We start from the raw sequence: 17,974 nt of genomic DNA, 5'->3' as shown, positions 1-17,974 counted from the left end.
TTAGGAGTTAGACGAAATGTTTTTGTTTCTATTCTTGTTTTGTTTTCAGAGAAGAATATTTTATCACTGATGTCACTTAGAACTGTTCATGGAAGTCATAATTAAAAATCAATGGTGCCCAGGTGGTGGCCATGCCTGACATTCCAGTCAGGAGACTGAGACTGGAGAGCCAGGAATTCTAGGCCAGCCTGGGTTACACAGTGAAACCCTGGTTTGGTTGTACTTTGTTTTTATTTTGGTTGTTGCTTGCTTGCTCATTCACTTGTTTAAAAGGTATCAGGCCTAGTGGGGCAGTTTCGCGCCTGTGGCCCCATGATTAGGGAAGCGGAGGCAGGAGGGTTGTGAGTTAAAATCAAGCTGGGTTAGACTACGTGAGACTGTCTCAAAAATAATTTAAAATATAAAGGAAATACTTTTTTAAAAAAGATCAATTTTTAAGATGACAATGGATTTTTATTCAGTTCTTCAGTGAAAAGTCTACACAGCAACCATTCACCTCAGTGTCTGTATAAGAAGGTCATCCCCAGCCCATGCACTGACGCTTGCCTAGGGAGAAAAGCTGACCCCCCTTTCTCCTTGTTGTTGCTTTGGTGTTTTGTTACATTTTGTTTTGCTATGTTTTGTTTTGGAGCAGGATGTCACTATGTAACCCAGGCTGGCCTAGAACTCACTATGTGGACTGGACTGTCCTCAAACTCGCAGACATCTTCCTGCCTCTGCCTCCTTAGTGCCAGGATTAAAGGTGGGCGCCACCAGGCCCGGCTGATCACATATTTTAAATTGATGATTTTTCCTCTGTCTTTTCAACCTAGGCATCTAATTTTTCTAAATAGCACATTAGTTAAAATGCTCAGGGAAGTTTGAGGACTGAACCCAAGGGCCTGGTTTGGATGGGACACCCTCCGTTAAGAATTATATCAAGAGTTGATTCATCATTCAAACAACATTAGCAGTTGGTTTTGTCTGAATGTAGTCCATATATAAAGAAGCCCTTACCCACTGTTTACCAGATTAATTTATCAAAACTATTTACTAATTTGGGTTTTTAATTAGTTTTAAAAGGATGCATGTCTGTATGTGTGCTTGTGTATGTCTGTACACATGCATTCAGGTGCCCAAAGAAGCCAGAAGACAGCATTTGTTCCCCTAGAGCTTGAGTTCCAGGCAGTTGTGAACCTCCCAGTGTGAAGGCTAACCGTGGGTCCTCTGAACACAAAGCCTTCTTCTTAACCTCTGAGCCATCCCTCCAGCCTTACAGAAATCGGACTTCTGTGGAATTACTTTTGATATCTGTTAATGTCATTCTTTTTGTTTTGACTTATTGTGATTTAAAAATCAGTAATCGAGGATGAAAACAATTTGAGATCCTGTTTGTTCGTTTGTTTGAGACAGAACGTCATGCAGCCTGGGCTTGTCTCAAACTTTATGTAGCAGAAGATAAGTTTGAATTTCCGATCCCTCTGAATGCTGGGATCACAGGATGTGACTCTGCACGCTTGCAGGATTTGGTTGGTTGCTGCGTGTACATCGTGCCAGGTTTGCTTTCACGGTTCTGTCAGCTCTAGGAAGTACTGGATGAATGTTCCAATTTTTCTTGTTTGGAAACAAGTTAGTGTACCAGGCTTTTTCTTTTGGGGCCACCAGCCAGCTCCCAAATCATGACACAGAGACTTATTATTAGATTTGAGTGCTCGGCCTAGCTTAGGCTCATTTCTGACTAGCTTTTTAAACTTAAATTAACTTCTCTTTATCTACCTTTTGCCTTGGGGCTTTTTATCTTCTTTCTGTGTTTCTTACTTTCACTGTTGCTTGTGTCTGCTGGCTAGGGGCCGGGCGTCTCCCTCGTTCTCTCCTCTCTTCTCTCTCATTCCCTCTCGAGCCTGGATTTTCCCTCCTATTTATTCTCTCTCCCTGGTAGCCCTGCCAATCCTTTCTCTGCCTGGTTATTTGCTCTCTATTAGAATAATCTGGTGCCTTAGGCAGGCAAGGTGAAACAAATACAACACATAGTTACAGAATTAAACAAATGTAGCAAAAACAAAAGTAACATATCTTTACACAGTTAAAGTAATATTCCATAATATAAATAAATGCAATACATCTTCTTCCAGTTGAAATAATATTTCACAATAGTTTAGGCAATAATGCAGAAATGTCCTGGCAGATATTGCTTGGCCTGTGACTAGAATCAGTTATATTGCAGTTAGGGTATGTGGGTTTTTCTTCCTTTCAGATTGGAGATCTCTATTTTTGGAACTTGGGTTTTTCATTGCTTTATTAATGCATTTCCTCTCTCTAAAATGTCTATGATTCGTGTTGTGATAGTGTCATAATTTTTCCAGTTATAGTTGATGAAAATACCATATAAGGCTTTTTACATGTCTTCAGGTTTGAAAAATGGGTTCAGCTGTTAAAAGGGAGGGGATGTATCTTATTTGGTCTCATCCAACCTTTGTATGTTTTAGAAATGGGCTCATACCATGTGTATGTAAACCCCATGCATATCAGAACATAGAGGATTTACCTCCTAGGATCAATATTCAGCTTTTGATATCCACACACATTGCTGTTTGTGGCTCTAATTGTTTGTTCTTCACTGTGGTTTCCTTATTCTATGAATATGCTCTAACTCACCCCCTTCCCTCCAGGGAAAGCTTAGTGCTTTAGCCCTGTGAAGGGTGCTGTGACAAACGCTCACTGCACAGAGGCTGTGTAGCAGAAGCTGGACTGATGGCTCATAAAGCCTCATGTTCAACTTTGTTGTGTAATCATGGCAGTTTTGCAGCATAGCTGAGCCTCCCTGGTCTTGTCTGTGAGCATTCCCTCTGCCCCATCTTCCCTAAAATGAACAAATCCCCAAACTCCAGGAACTATGCACAAAGCCAGGGGCTAAATGTAATGATGCTGGTTTATAGTAGGACTCAGTAGTGTTCATTCTGGGAAAGGCAGGACTGACCAATCAGATGTAGTGTTTGTTCCCGTGAAAGGCAGGACTGACCAATCAGATGTAGTGTTCATTCCCGTGAAAGGCAGGATTGACAAAGATGCTGTTCCCTCCTGGTGTTCCGGCTTGTCTGTGCCTTGCATCCCTGGGTCTGTAGTGACGATCAGGAGCACCCGTCTTTCTACTGACCTCTATCATAGGAGGCACGAACAGGACAGGTTTGTGTCAGTCTGATGCGTCCCACCTGTACCTGTAAATACGCTGGTGAGGCTTCAGTTAGGCCACCCCCAAGGCCCAAGTTTCTAGCGTTTGCTGAGTTCTTGTTCCCGTGTTTTCTTTCTTGTCTGACACAGTGTCCCCTGTGTCACGCTGAAAACAAGCTTGCGCTCCCAGGCCTCCTGCCTCAACCTTGAGGGTGCTGGGGCTACAGGCATGAGCCACCGTGCTTGGCTTCTTCTCGTCTTTGTTTTCATAACTGTCATGAGGATGTATCCTAAATGTCTGAGAGACTCCTAGGTAAATGACCTTTGAGAACAGAAGTCGTTTGTGATGGCCTAAATTTTTATTTATTCAGTTATTTATTTATGTAAGTTGAGTGTGTGTGTGTGTGTGTGTGTGTGTGTGTGTGTGTGTACACTTGCCTGGGTATGCTCAGAGACCAGAGGAGGGCTATGGATCCCTTATAGCTAGAGTTATAGGAATTTTCAGGATACCCAGCCTGTTACTTGGGTGCATGGATTCAAACTCTGGTCGTCATAATTGTGCAGCAAGCACTGTGAACCCCTCCCGCCACGCTGACAAGCTATGTCTAGATAGATGATTAGATCTGGCATGAGGAGAGGTAACATGTTGGAAATCTGAGTCTGGCAAGATGATAGAAAGAAGCAGTCCAAACACCTGAGAAAGCCCTTAAGAACACAGCGGGTTTTGTAGCTGAGACGCTGCTTCTCTCTGTACACGACATGGCCCCACATTAACTTCAGTGTGCAGGAACAAGTGTGTGGGTCACCTCCCCCATCTCTGGTCTCGGAGTCATGTTTATTTCGATCCCAGAACATAGCTCCTGTTCGTTCCATCAGCAGAACTCCACCCGGGGCTTGCTCTCCCTGGTGGAGACTCTAATCTCAGCCACTTAGCCCTCAAGGCTCGTTCCTGGGGATAGTTTTGTAATGTCACTTGATCAGAGAGTTTCCTAACTCTAGCAGGACACCAGGGATGGGGTTGAGCTTCCAAGACACAGAACCACAACAGCTGGAGGTTGGGATAAAACATAAGTGACTTTCTTCCTGGTTTATGTTTTCACGTATGTGATAAAGTTCTCTCGGGTGGCCGGTGTTATCCTTGGGTTAATGTGATCCACGCTGTGCAGCAGGCCCTTTGCCTTTGCCTTTGACTGTGTGGCTTTCATTTCGGCCCTTACGCCTTTATCCCTGCTGCCTGTGCTTCGGGAGGTCCTCTCCCTTATTCCAGGCTTAGCCACAGAGAGCCCCACTGAAGGACCAGGCTTGTAGACTTCATGCTTGAACTCCGCAGTACTGCTGCTGCCAGTCCGGGTCTTGTCACTACTAGGAGAACAGGGCTATGCAGCTGAGACCCCAGGATGAGCCACTTTCTCTGCGGTCCCAGCAACAGTTGTCTTCTGCTTATGAAGCCCACAGCCTCCGACACCTCAAGGGATTCTTTTTCTAATAGCTCAGGGTGCTGGCAAAGGCCGAAAGGACCTAACAAGAGATCCTGATGTCAGTGGACCCTCCACCAACATTATGGTGTCAGATAAAACTCTGCGTTGTTCAGACTGAAACCAAGAATAAATCGTTATGTATGTTCCAGAATGTAATGTATTGAATTTTTTCAAACCAGTCACCAACGCTGAACGTGCAAGAACATGCCCAGTGTTGCCTTGCCTTGGTGAGCACACTCAGTACCTTCCAGGATTCTCCCCATTCCTCATCTCTTAGTCACGGGAGCTACCCAGTACAGCTCTCGCCTCTCTCCCTTGTCATGTTTACAGGAAAACCATCCTGACCACTCCCTCACCCCCCCCCCAATTCTCTCCCTCCTCCTCCAAGTGTTTAAAATAAGATTTGGGTGAAACAAGATTTCTTCTCACAATAAAAATACAAAACGAACAGAAAGCTTGGGGCAGGAAAGATGGTTAAACTGGCAAAATGTTTTCCTCATGTTCCAGGGGGCCCAGACTCCACATTAGCATCAGGTACCATGCTGCGCCCTTGGCATCTCATAACTCCTGGGGCTTGCCAGCCAGCCTAGCCCACCTGGTGAGCCTCAGGCTACAATAAAAGATCCTGACTGGAAACCCAAGGTGAGAGGCTCCTGAGGACCAACAACCAGGGTTAAGCCTTGACCTTCACAAGTGCAAACAGGTGTACAAGTATGCACATACACTTGCACACACATACATGCACCCACAGCCCTACAGGTAGAGATGGTCTGTAGAAGGCAAGAAGGTAGCTCAGTTCAACAAGACTTAGCAGTGGGTGTTGGTTCAAACTTCAGGAATCTGACTCCAAGTAGTTTATTTTAGACACATTTAAGCACAGCAGAATTTGACAAAAACTTTCCTGGTGATAATTAATTCAATCTTGTGGGCACAATAAAGCATACATAAATTTCCTTGAAGAAAAAAGTCAGTTAAATACAGGTCAGATGTGACTACATCGAAACTCTTTGTAAAGTCTGTAAAGATAGGTTCTGTAGACTGATGGAGAATACCAAGCTTATGGTAAGAGTATTGGGAAGGGTTCAGCACAGGAAAAGTCTCTGGCCACACAGATAATGTAAAGGTCACCATGCCAGGAGGAAGGCCACTCCCAGCATTCTGAGTGGATAACAGGTACTGCTTTCCTCCCCTTGAAGGATCAACCCTGTGTGCTTAACATTCCAGATTTCACTCATGTTTACCTGTGAGCACAAAGACTTCCATGTCTCCTGCACACATGCACACACGCACACATAGACACAAGTACAAGAACATGTGTGTACACACATACAAGTACATACACACTTGTTCATGCACATATGTGGTGTGGGACCATGGTCTATATTCTGTCAATTATATTTTAAATAAACACTGATTGGCCAGTAGCCAGGCAGGAAATATAGGCAGGACAACTAGACAAGAAGTAGAGGTGGATCAATGAGAACAGGAGAATTCTGGGAAGAAGGAAGCCCATTCCTTGGCAGTCTTGGCCCAACCACAGAAGAAGCAAGATGTGACTGCCCCGCTGAATAAGGTACTGAGCCACATGGCTAACACAGATAAGAATAATGACTAATAATGGGCTATATAAGTTATAAGAGTTAATAAGAAGCCTGAGCTAATGAGTTTTATAACTAATGTAGACCTCTGTGTGATTTCTTTGGGATTTAATGATGCAGAAGCCAGACAGGACAGAAACCTCACCAATACACATGTGCATGCTTATATGCATACATGTGTGTACATGTACACACATGTACATGCATACTTTTTACAATGGAAAGCTTACAGTACAACACAAGCTTGAACCTCATAAACAGAACAACACATTTGACATGATTTACAACCTTTGTGTGCTGTCTTTATAACTTGTCTCAAGCTCCATCCCCCTGTGCCAGTTCCGCTACTTTGTCCTGGCTCCTGGATGCCTGGATTACAGGTAGGAGCCACGGTGTCTCGCTAACTTGTTTCCTAGCATTTCCATTAAGCTGTGGCCATACCTCCTGCCTGCTATCCTCTGTGAGAGGTGGGGGTTCTCCTCTTTTGCAGAGAGAATATAGTGCGGCAGGCTTCTCTGCTGCTGCACGACTGGGGGCTGCACCGAGCCCGGGAGGCTCTGAGATGAAACACCACAGGCTGTATCTGCTCCTTCTCATCCTGGTGGTGATCCCTCCCCTGAGCAGAAACCTTTTGGTGAGCTTGAGGCAGGTATGCATGGGGATCAGATGTTTCCTGAACCCACGCTGCATGACTCTCTGTAGTCTCAGGCTTACAATCCTCACGCTGACCCTTTCCAGCTGTGGGACCTTAGACAGTCTCACATCTGTAAACCTGGGATCACAGTGGCCTCCCCCCTGCACTGATATGAGACCACGTGAGGCCAGTGAGCCTTCGGAAGCTCTTTGTAAGCATGGGAGGGAAATTTGGGTTATCTCTCTCAGTGTGATCCAGCGGTCACCTGAGGGACTTGTTTCATCTGGGGGGAATTCCAGCATTCCATCCTGCCCAACTGGAGAAACAGGTTGCTTAACTGATAGAGCTTGGCATGGGCACATGGCTGTGACCACCAATGCCAGGAGATATTTAAATATCTCTGGTGACATTTAAATGGAAGCTGGGCAGACACATTTTTCTCAGCTCTCAGGTGCAGTTCCAGGTCACTGGTAAGTGTTGTGTCATGACAGGAATTGGATTCTGCTGAGTAGCTTCCTAATAGATTTTCCAACAGGCCCAACCAAGTTTGTACAAATGTTCACAAGGAAAAGATCCTAATGGCTCCAAAATCTAGGCATCTGAAGACGACACATGAAAGGCATCTTAAGATATCTCCAGAACAATCCAGAGGTCGAAGGGCTGGACTGGGAGTAAAGCGCTGCTGTGAGCATGGGGACCACAGTTCCACCCCCAGTACCTACTCTGTAGAACTTGGTGTCGTGGCATGAGTCTAATGCCAGCACTGGGGAGGAGAGACACGTGGAGCTTAGAGCACCAAACCCCAGTAACAGGCCTGTCCCAAAAAACATGGTGGACAGCTCCTGAGTAACAGCTGGTCTACACACACACACACACACACACACACACACACACACACGAGCTCAAGCTACTGCAGAGATGACTCACTGGTTAAGAAGATGTACTGTTCTTCCATAGGACCTGAGTTTGATACCCAGCACCCACGTTGGACATGTCACAACCACCTGTAACTCCAGCTTCAGGGAATTTGATGCCCTCTTTCTGGCCTCCTTGGACATGGCACTGACATGTACATACACGCACACATACACACATTACATATATACAGTTAAAATAGTCTTTTCATAGAAGAAGGAGAGGGGAAGGGAGAGGGAGAAGAAGGAAGAAGAAGAGGAAGAGAAAGAAGGAGAAGGAGAAGAAGTCGTCAAAGGATCACTGTAGTTGTACGCAATTAATTGTATGTATCACCGCCATGGAAGCCGAGAAGTACCAGTCTTGGCATCTGCAGCTGGAGTCCGGGAGAGTCAGCCAGTGGTGTCGTCTGAGTGAAACTGAGAGGCCTAAGAAACAGTGAAAAACGCTGAGTTCTGGTCTGGCCCAAAGACCTGGGAACTGGGGGTGGGCTCCCTCTTCCAGCTGGAAGACCTGTGAACCAGGAGCAGCAATGTCAAGGGTGAGAGATGAGAGCTCTGGCATCAGGGAAGCAATCCTTTCACCTTCTGATGTATTTGCTTGTTGAAAAATTGTGTATGAGTGTTTTCCTTGCGTGTATGTCGGCACAACACATGCACACAGTGTCCATGGAGACCAGAAAAGGGCACTAGATAGCCCAGAACTAGAGTCCCAGATGGTCATTAACTGCCATGAGGATCCTGGGACCCAAACCCAGGTCCTCTGCCAGGGCAGCAAGTCCTCTTAACCTCTGAACCATCTCTCCAGCTCCTGCTTTCACTGTTTTAAGGATTTATTTTTATTTATGTGTATGTATGTATGCACGTGTCCATGCCTGTGGGCGCCGTCAGAGGCTAGAAGAAGAGTTACAGGTGCATGTAAGTTGCTCAACATGGGTAATGGGAAATGAACTTGGGTACTTTGCAAGAGAGCAAGCACTCTTAACCTCTGAGACATCTCTTCAGATAGTTGACTTTGTTTTTGAGACAAGATCTCATGCAGCCTACGCTGGCTTCAAACTCACTAAATAGTCAAGGATAACCTGGAACTTCTGATCCTCCTGCCTCTACCTACCCAGTGTGAAAGTCACAGGTGTGCAGCGCCACACCTGGTTTATGTGGTGCTGGGGCTTAAGCGCAGGCTTCCTGCATGCTAGGCAAGCACTTTCCCGAGCTATGCCCAGCCTCTTCTACTAGTTTTATTCTATCCAATTGATGAATTGGATTAACTTCACCCATACTGCTAAGGATGATCTTAATGCTGCTAAGAATGATCTTAACTCAAGTTTCCCATTCAAAAGTTCTACTCTTTAAGACACACCCTCCCAGTACCCACACATGGGTTGTTCCTCAACTGCTTTACCAGCTACCCTAGGTCCGTCCTTTCTTTCTTTCTTCTTTCTTTCTTTCTTTCTTTCTTTCTTTCTTTCTTTCTTTCTTTCTCTTATTATAAAAAATTCCCACCTCCCTCCCTCCTTCCATTTCCCTCCCACTCCCCTACTCCCCCCTCCTCCAGTTCTAAGAAAAGTCAGGGTGCCCTGCCCTGTGGGAAGTCCAAGGCCCTCCCCTCTCCATTCAGGTCTAGGAAAGTGTGCATCCAACCAGACTAGGCTCCCAAAATGTCAGTACATGAAGTAGAATCAAAACCCAGTGCCATTATCATTGGCTTCTCAGTCAGCCCTCATTGTCAGCCACATTCAGAGAGTCCGGTCTGATCACTTGCTCGTTCAATCCCATTCTGACAGCTGGCCTTGGTGAGCTCCCATTTCTATGTTGTTCTGATAAAATACTATGACAAAGGCAACTTAAGGAAGGAGGGGTTTGAATCAGCTCCCAATGCAAGGGTGCAGTCTGTCATGTGGGGAAGTCAACGCAGCAGGAACTGGAAGCAGCTGGTCACGTGGCATCCACACTCAGGAAGCAGAAGGTGATGAATGCCGGCTGCTGCCTACCTACCTCTCTCTATCTGTATAGCCCAGGATCCCTCCAGGTCCCACCCACAGGAGGTAACACAAGTCAATTCCGCATCCAACAGGCAAGACTGAGCATCCCAGGAGCTCTCAGGACATCCCTCCACCCAGCCAAGTTCACACAAGGAGCTACCTTTCACCCTGAGAAACCTGCCCCTCAGCATATCGTCTGTGATGAGGTCAGCATCAGCTAGGGCTGTGGGGAAACAACACAGCGGATCCAAATTACTGTCTCAGATCTCCCTCTTCATGCCCATTGATAAGCACATCATGCTGTCGCCAAGGGCATCCATCTCTCATCACAGGGAGCCACACCTCACTAGACACTCTAGGAGCACCAGATGTTGGACAGCATCAGCCATGGGGTTCTAAGCCCCAACCCCAACACTTTCGCTTCTAACCCCCACGAACACCTCTGATGTCACAAGAGTAACTCAAGAACAAGCCAGCACGAGACAGAGGGCTCTGCCCAGTGAGCTCTCTGAGACCTAGGCCTACGTGTGCACTGAGCTAGTCCTTCTTCCCAATAGGCACTCCATGGTGATGACAGACGGTGGCTCACCAGACACCATGTACCGTTTGCTGCGACACTCAGACTTAGAGCCTTTGGCTCCACCATCTTGTGTAATCTTCACAGGGATCTGTGCCAGGTAGTACAGCGGCCCCCATTTTACAGGTAAAGTAAACTACCAATAAGAAGGGTTCACGCCATTGCCCTGGCCATTGGCGCAGACCCATGGTCACCCTCCAGGTTTCCATCCACACAATTTGTACTGTGATACAGAAGTCTTCAAGGACTCATTCCCTGAGTCTCAGGCAGTCGTTCAACCCAGGACCACCTTGACCTTCCTGATTTAGGACTACTGTGTCTAGGGGAACCTATATCCCATGGTAGGGCCAGTTTTCTAAGGGGGTGTTTGACAACACATATCGCAGTGTGTGGAAGGCTGGACTGGAGACAGGGAGGGGGCATGACGGGTGGGTGACCATGATAATGTGTTGCTTCAGACTACAGGGAGCTTATTGCAAAAGGTCAAAGGTCACTTGGCCCAGCTGACCAATGGCCTGGGAATGCCCCACTTCCTGGGAAATGAATGAACAATTCAGGGGCCTCTTCAGTCCTTTTTACTTCTTAACCTTTAAGCCTTAAATCTAAAGTAAACTGTAAACAAAGGAGGCGCTTTAAGGCTCCGTTGGCCATTGGATTTGATTGATTCTTATTTGCAGAAGACGCCAAAAACATCCCCTACTCGCGACAATTTGTTTTGTAGGAAACCAAAAAGAGGGGAAACTCAAATGTTTTTTCTGTCTTTCGTTTTACCATTTCTAATCCAAAGTAAACAAGAGACCTCTGTCCTTTGTGCCGGACACTGGCAGACACAGAGCTCTTGTTCCCGCTTTGAGCATGACTGGCCATCCCAGTCCCGGCTCATGGCTCACACTGAGGCGCCTGTGTGCAGAGAGGTGGCCTCAGCAGCCTCGGATCCCTGCCCTGCTGGGACAGCATTGCCAACAGCTGACACCCAAGCTTAACTTGTCCCTGAATTTAGGACCGTCTGTAAGTCTACAAAAGAAGAAACCCTCTCCCCTGCCACTCCCTGAAACCCGAACCCACCCCTGACTCTCCCCACTCTTCTTTCTGAACCAAAAATCCTTGCAAAAGCAAGAAATGCTTACTACAGAAAATTAAACAAGGAGAATCAAAATGAAGAATTCAGACATGCAATCTGTCGACGTTTTTGGCATATTTATAACCTTCTGTTTGTCCGTGTACATACATTAACACGCTCACGGGAAGGGACAGAACGTGCTGCAAGGTACACTTCTTATACATGTGTCATAAACAATCACTGAAATTAATTTTAATTATATTGAATAATAAAATACCCCCTCACTCAGGAGGACTGAAGCCAGTCTGGGCTACAGGGTGAATTCCAGGCCAGCCTGGGCCACAGAGTGAGACTTTTCCCTCCAGCTTCCAAAAGAAAAGAAAGGTTCTGGGGTAAATATGGATAGTCACTGATTTTAAGAGTTGTTGCTATGAGACTTCTAGCACGGGTGAAAAGAATCTGTATTTGTGAAGAGATGGGGACTCGTATCTAAATGCAAATCTAGGGTCCCTACCCAAGGGAGACTGTCCCTAGTCTTTCCCACATTCTCCGGGACGTGTGTCTCGGTTTCTCTTTTACTACTGTGATAAAACGCTGTTAACAAAAGCAACCTAAGGGAGAGGGGATGACGTCCAAGGTGGTCCACTGCGGCATCCAAGCCAAGGTTCAAGGAGCAGCTGCTCACATGACATTGGCAGTCAGGAGAAAAGAGCAACACATGCATGCAAGCTGGTTCTCAGATCACCTTCTCTGCACTTCCACAGCCCAGGATCCCCTACCTAGGGAATGGCGCCACCCACCGTGGGTGGGTCTGCATCTCAATGTAATCAAGACATTGACAGACAAGCCTACAGACAAAGCCAGAGACTGACCTCATCTAGACGATCCCTCACCGAGACTCCCTTCTCAGCTGATTCCATCTTCTGTTAATTGACAATTAAGACTAACTATCGCAATGTGCGCGACCCAAAGAAGTAACAATTTATATGTATCTGGACCACTCTTGGAATGCTAATTAGGAAAAGTCTTCTGTAAGAAAAAAGATAACTGTAACCAAATTATGAAGTTAAAATGCTGGGAGCCTGGGGCGAATTTAAAAAATAAAAAAGTAAGCAAAATAAACTGTCAAGGGAAGGGTGGCAGTGTGGGTAAAGGTGTTAGTTCAAATCGGTGGGGAAAGGAAGAAAGATAGATTCAGAGGAAGGACATCATCAGCAAATCAAATTATTTGGAAAGCATCATTCAGTAGTGGCTAGGTCAGATCCTCACTGACCTCTACAACAACTGTTCCCACCGTTTATTATGAAGAACCAGTCCCCAGTGACACATCTGATGTCTCATTAACTAAGAACTTGTTCAGTGGTTCTAGAGATAGCTTCAAGTTTAGTCTTTGATTGTATTTATTATTATTTATTTATTTCTAAGTCTGTGTGCACAGTCTGCATGTGCTGTCTGCATGCTCAGATGCCTATGGACAAACGGGAGTCAGCAGAAAACCCTCCTTCCAGCTGTGGGCCCCAGGAATTGAACTCATGTCCGCTGACTGAGCAACAAGCATCTTTACTCAATGGCCCATGGTCACGCTTCTTGGGTCTTCTAAAGAGCCTTGAAAGAAATGTGCTAGTATTGATGGGAGAGAAAGGCTTGGCTTGTGCTTATTAAGTCAATGGAATCAGATTACTCAGCTTGGTATCTTTACTGTTTCCATCCTTCTGAGGGGCCGCTGATAGTGAGGAACCCGGAACTTCAGCCTGTCCCTCGTTTGTGTCTGCGTGTAAGCCACACCGAGAATCAGGACTTTGACAGTTTACAGTTTCTCAAGCTCTGAGGTTGGCAGGTTTGATCCTACAGCACAATTCCATGGGTAGACTGGGTACTGAGTTCAGCAGTGAGGGGACTTGTCTCTGATCCCCATGTCCTCCATGATGAGTTTATTAGCATCTGGTTTTGCCCGTTAGGATCTTCCCTAGGCACGTTTCTTAAAATCCTCAGATGAGATTCTGTGTCTTCAAAAGAGAGCTGGGGCTTGGGAGATGGCTCAGTGACTCAAAGTGCTTGTTGCAAAAGTCTGATGACCTGAGAATGACCCTAGCCTACATAAAGCTGGAAGGAGAGAGCCAACTCCACAAAGTTGCTCTCTGAACTCCACGGTCGACTATGCACACACGGACACAATACTATTAAACTAAATTTATAAAAAAAGGCCTGGGGATGTGACTCAGGTGGTGGAGTCCTTACCTAGTATGCATGAGACCCTAGATTTAATCCCAACACCATAGACTGTGCTGACCTCAAATTCATGGGAGATTACACGTCTGGGAAGTCAGATGTATGCCGCCACACATGGCTTGTTGTGTATTTTCTTTAGAGAGTTTTCTTCATCACCTCAGACTCTAAGGGCATTTAATTATACAATTTTACCACACAAAAACACTGTCAAAACTAGGCTGGGGAGATGGCCTACTGGGCTCATCTTGAAGCATGAGGGCCTGAGTTTGATCTCCAGTACCAGCATAGAAATTCAGGCATGGTGGCATCGATCAGCCTGACAACCCAGCACCGGGAAGAGGAACAAGAGGACGCCTGGAGCTCGCTGACCAGCCAGTTAGTCTAGCAGAATTGATAAGGTCCAGCTATAATTGGAGACCTTGGCTTCAAAAATAATGTGAAGAAACATTGAGGAAGACACTCAAGGTGGCCTCCACATGTATGGACACACATGCATGCTGCCCTCTACACGAACACATCAAAACACACACACAAAGCCGAGAGAAGATGATGCAAGATGATAGCAATTCAATGCCCAGTGCTGGCTGGTAGGCTCTCAGATTCTCCTAGACGTAAAAACATAATGTTAGAATCTAGGCTGCTCTTCCTTCTCGTGGGTACCTTACTGAGATGCCATGTGTGAGCCCTCGGCTAACAGAGGTCAGTATCTCTCACCTGGGGAGGTGATTTTACCCCAAAGGGGAATCAGAGGCCACTCTTCCTGCTCACTGCTGTTTCCCTTCCTCCAGCCTGGGAATCAGAGGTCCTGGCTGTGAAACCCCCACCCCATCACCACTACCACCCCAACCCACGCACTCCCCAGTCCTCAGACAGCTGTATGAACAGACTTTCACTTCCACCGCCACATGGACTCTGATCTCTTCCTTCAGAGTCCCTGCCACACTGTCTGTCTCCATCTCGGTGATATGGCCTGAACTCTTCTCACAGCCCCTGCTACGCTCTTGCCTATCTGTTTATGGTGTAACTAACTCTTCTAATGAATTCCACAGTTCCCAGCAACCAAGCTCGGTATCCTTCTGAAACCATCTTCCATCCAAACCCCAGCACTCTCCTTCTCATGGCCACAAATGGATGCTGAAACTACCTAGTCTCATCCACAAGCAGGACAGGAGAAAAGCCTGCCTCAGTATTCTCCTTATCAAAAGCGAACATCCCTTCCCCTGAAGCTTCATGAGACCCCCGGATGTTTCTCTGGCCAGGCTTATTCCTGTGCCCACCACTAAGCCAATCAGCAGCAGCAGGCGTCAAGGGATGTCCTGTTTCTTCTAGTGGACCAAGGCTTGCTGCCAGGCTTGTGGGAAAGGAACCCATCCATGCTACAGGCAACAACACCAGGCACTGCAGACATTGAAAACGTAAGTTCAGCACGAGGTTCACACCTGCCATCATTCGTCAACTTTTTTGCTCATTTCTTCCACGTTATTCAATCTGTTTTGTTTACTTGACTGGGGTATCTTCTGTGGAATATTTTTCAGTCAGGGTGATGCACAGGTGGTTGAAATTTTTATAGTGTCTTATCTGAACTATCTTGATAAGAAACTGAATTTTGCGTAACAGTCATTTCCTCTCAAAATTCCATGGCAATGGCTTTGTGGTCTTTGGCATTTATCTGACAGACATCAGTATAATAAGTTTCATTTGGAAGCGCCCTCGTTCTTCTTCCCCATGGTCCCCCACAGAGCAGAAGGGCTTGTCCAATGTCAGCTGCCTGGGACACAAGAGACTCCCAGCGAAAGCTGTTGCAAAGAGGCAAGAGCCAGTGAAGGGGCTGTCGCCTGCACAGGGCTCCCAACGCTCCTGGGTTCCCTGCAGCACACCTGTCACCGTGAATGCCTCTCTCCAGCTGCCCTAATTGTCCTAGTGTCTGAGTAGGACCCTTCTCGCTCAGCTTTGGTACCTGCCACAGGCTCCACTCTGTCATTGCTGCCCTCATATTCCTTGTGGAGTTTGGAAGCTGACATTGAGAGCACACTTGCCTGTCACAGGGTGCAGACACGTCCTTGTGTTTGCAGAATCACCTTGAACAAGATCCCCAACCCCCCAGAGAGCTGTGGGGTGCAACTCTCGCCTCCTTCCTCCTCCCTTGGGATAGGACAGAGACTAGATTCTCCTCTGTCAACCTCTGCTGTCTTCCTGAGTGAGCATCCTAATAAAAATATTTTGACTACCCTTGTCTTTCCCTGACTTCTGTCTTATCTGTCCTGATTTTCGTTTCCCCTTTCCTCTGACCTTGGGGAGAATTTACTGCGTTTATCAGGCAGCTGGAGCCAACATTGAAAAGTAAGTGAGTAAGTCCCATTTGCCTTGATTTATCTTCCCTTATTCTTTAGGGGTGTGTGTGTGTGTGTGTGTGTGTGTGTGTGTAAAGTCAGGCGTGATAACATGCACCTATTCCTCCAGCATTGGAGAAAGAGGAAGAACTGAGTCCTCAGTGCTCTCTAGACAGCCATTCTCTGACTAGTTGTCAAATTTCAGGCCAATGAGAGACCCTCTGGAACCAAGGTTGTTCTGTAGTCACCTCACACGGTTATGTGCATGGACACACCACACGTGCATGTGTGCACATGCATACATGCGTGCGCGCACATGCGCGCACACAAACACACACACACACACAAAGAATAAAAGAAAAAGAAATCAAGGCAAATAGGACTTGTAAAATGTGTGTGTGTGTGCATACGTAAAGTACGGGTGTTCTAGAGATGGATTTTGGTTGCGCAGCAAGGGCTTTGCCACCTGAGCCATCTTAAGGATTTCTGGACACTGGATTTGATTTGAAGATTCCAGAGGCCATCTTCTCAGTCTCCAGAAAGGTGCGACGGTGTCTTGAAGACCACCAGGGGCAGCAACAAAGAGAATAAACCCATGCCTGGATGTCCAGTGATTACTCTCTGCCTCTGAGCATGCTTGGAGAGAGGCGGTGTCTTCCACACGATGTGCTGAGTCCAGGGTGGGTTTGTCTGCACTGTACCCAGGTCCCTAGGTAGTTCCCAAGCTGTGCTGCATGGCCGTGCCTCTGCTGTGGCAGCCATTGATGTTCCAGAACCTAAGGGCATCTAAGTCAGTGCCTCGACCAGCAGGTACCACCTATGGGTTCGTTAACACCCAAGCTTCCAACCCACACTTTGGGGACATCGCGGTCTAGGATGGAAGGATTTGAGGTAATCCACATGTCCAGGGTCCACATCTGAGGTCAGCCTGAGCACCAGCAGCGAGACAGGAAGCAGGGGCCACATCCATTCTGAACAGCACTGGCAATGAAAATCACCTAGGTGCCGAAGGGCAGAGTTCTCCTCACCCAGGCAAGGAAGATGCACAATGAACCCAGCAGGAGTCCCCCTGCTTTGTTGTCCCCTAGAGATGAAGACACACTGATCGCTGAGGCCTCCATGGGGCTGAAACTTAGACAATTCTTCACTTTGCATCCCTTTCTGTCCCTAAATCCCTTGTGTTAGAATCTCCTTATTCCACCAAAACTCAGTTCTCAGAGTCCTCCAAAAGGTTTCCCCATGACCAATGGCTTCTGAACTTTACCATCTGGTGGATGCCTCTGCCACCCCCACTCCCCTTGTCTTGTATCACTTCCTGAGGGAAGGTTCTGCAACGTGCTGAAGGCAGCATGTCACTGGCTCTGAGACTGGCACATGAGAGTCATCTTTCCTCTCATACTCATAACTGTATTTCCTCCTTGAGACCTCCTAGAAGTATCTGGGGCCGTTTACTCAAGACCAGGCCAGCTGCTAGGTGACAGCGCTAGTGCCTGTGACTGCCCCATAGCCAGGAATGAGGGGAGACTGGGAAAGTGGGGAAAGGACCCCTACACACACTCTCAGAATTTGGATGGAAGGCACCTGGGCTGTGACTTGGTGGCTGTAACATGAGGGCCAGCTTGTTGGGGTTTCTGTCCCGCCCGGTACCCCAACGGCCGGCAAATCCCAAAGAGAAATTACACACAAGACTCCATAAGGTTATAAACTGATTGGCCCATTAGGTCAGGCTTCTTGTTAACTCTTATAACTTATATTAACCCATTATTCTTATCTATTTTAGCCACATGGGCTCAGTACCTTTCTCAGTGTGACAGCCTACATGTTGCCTCTTCGGTGGTCTGTGCAGGAGTGACTAAGGGAGTTTTCTCCTCCCTAGCCTTATCCTATTCTCATTGCCCCGCCTCTACTTCCTGTCTGGTTGACCCACCTATACTTCCTGCCTGGCCAATCAGCGTTTTATTAAAATACATGATTGACAGAATACAGACAATTCTCCCACACCATTTCCCTCTTTTTTTTTTTTAAACA

Source organism: Myodes glareolus, chromosome 6, assembly GCF_982192425.1.
Source record: "Myodes glareolus chromosome 6, mMyoGla1.1, whole genome shotgun sequence".
Taxonomy (NCBI): Eukaryota; Metazoa; Chordata; class Mammalia; order Rodentia; family Cricetidae; genus Myodes; species Myodes glareolus.
Note: the sequence above shows the minus strand (reverse complement) of the source record.